Below are 1,990 nucleotides of genomic sequence, written 5' to 3'. Positions count from 1 at the left end.
CTGTGATTGAGAATTAAGTGGCCTTCAGAGCGAGATAAGTGTTGTGTCTAACCCTGACTTGAGGGAATTAGGAACCTTAGATTACTTGCCAAGTGAAATCCATGTGAGCGGCGTATATGTGAGGTGACGAGTACTTATCCGCCGCCAAATTTACCTATTTTTTCATGTTTCTCTATTTTTCTTATATTGTCTTTTCCTATGTCAAATTGCTACGTGTTATGCTAGTATTGTTCAATTCATCTTTCTTATCATGTTTACAGATTTCCTAGTGATAATTGAGTTTTAATTTCAAAGTTGAGATTGATATTATGGAACCAAATATTGAAGTAAGGTTTGTACTTGTTATTCTATCTCCCTGTTGTTATTTATGCATTGCATTATGGTAAGGGAGAGTGTTAATGCACGAAGGGTGATGTCGTGCCATAATGTGAGTGTTAATGCACGAAGGGTGATACCGTGCCATATTGTGAGTGTTAATGCACGAAGGGTGATGCCGTGCCATGATATGAGAGTAAAAGCACGAAGGGTGATGTCGTGTCGTTTCTATTAATTTTATGGTGAGATTGAGAGTAAAAGCACGAAGGGTGATGCCGTGCATTTTTCCTTACTGTATTCACTATTACTGTTGATTCATGGTATATTGACTACTCTGATGATCATTCTGTTGTAGTTCTTTATCTTGTATTCCCCTCAGTATGTTTCCCCTCCCGACATTTCCTGTTTAGTTCTTCATTTCTGTTATTTGCGTATACACTGTTAAATTGTACATGTTGAGTTGTAGGTGCCTTACCTTAGCCTCGTCACTACTTCGTCGAGGTTAGGCTTGACACTTACCAGTACATGGGGTCGGTTGTACTGATGCTGCACTCTGCACTTTTTGTGCAGATTTTGATACCGGTTCAGGTTGATTAAGATTTGCTACTGGTCTGCTGTCCGGAGACTCAAGGTAGATCTGTCGGCATTCACAGACCTTGAAGTCCCCGTCTATCTTTTATGTCCTACTATTTTCTTTCATTCAGACAGTTGTATTTCTTTCAGATTATTACTTGTAGTAAAATCTAGAATGCTCGTGAATTGTGACTCCAGATCCAGGTGGTAGTAATTAATACAGTTTTACGATATCCCGCACTTATTATATTTCATCTTAGTAAGTTATTGTTATTTACTGAATGGAAATAAATGTTAGGCGCCATCACGGTCCCGTCGGTGGGAAATTTCGGGCCGTGACAAAAATTTACTGTGACTACATATTGATGCAACTACTAAAAATATTTGATGTGTCACAGTCACTTCGTGGGTCAATTTGGCCATGATGTTGTATATACGAGATTTGATACGTGATTCAAACAATTTGTAAATATATATATACACTTAGTGAATGTATAAAAATTGATTCATAAGTTGTGCTAACTTATGAATTTTTTAACACTATGTAGGTAAATAATCCAAATAATAGTGTAAATCAATTTTTGAAAGATATATCTTGGGGACCTGGGCTTCAGATCACAACAATGTCTAAGTATGTAGTGAATGGTTATAAGTTTCATATAGAGGATTGCTCTAAAAATAAAAATAGCAGCAGCAGCGGGGTGTGGGTTCAAGATGGTGATGGCTACCAAGTTGGAAATATTGATTATTATGGTGTGGTCAAAGAAATATTACAACTAGAATATACAGGTTGGCCATATAAGAAATTGATACTCTTTAGATGCAAGTGGTTTGACCCAAATCCAACAAGAGGTACAAGAGTACACCACCAATACAACATAATTGAGGTTAATCATACGACGGAGTATGATCGCTATGATCATTTCATAATTGCACGTAACGTTAGGCAAATGTATTATGCTCCTTATCCATTGCAGAGGAATAAGTCTGATTGGTGGGTTGTAATAAAAACTAAGCATGTAGGTAGGGTGGAAGTCGAGAATGTGTTAGTTGTTGTATATCAAAATGATATCTCCAGTGTTCACCAAATAGTGGACGATCA

The sequence above is a fragment of the Nicotiana tomentosiformis genome, chromosome 11, assembly GCF_000390325.3.
Source record: "Nicotiana tomentosiformis chromosome 11, ASM39032v3, whole genome shotgun sequence".
Classification (NCBI taxonomy): Eukaryota; Viridiplantae; Streptophyta; class Magnoliopsida; order Solanales; family Solanaceae; genus Nicotiana; species Nicotiana tomentosiformis.
The sequence above is the reverse complement of the archived record's forward strand: the minus strand, read 5'-3'. Positions refer to the sequence as shown.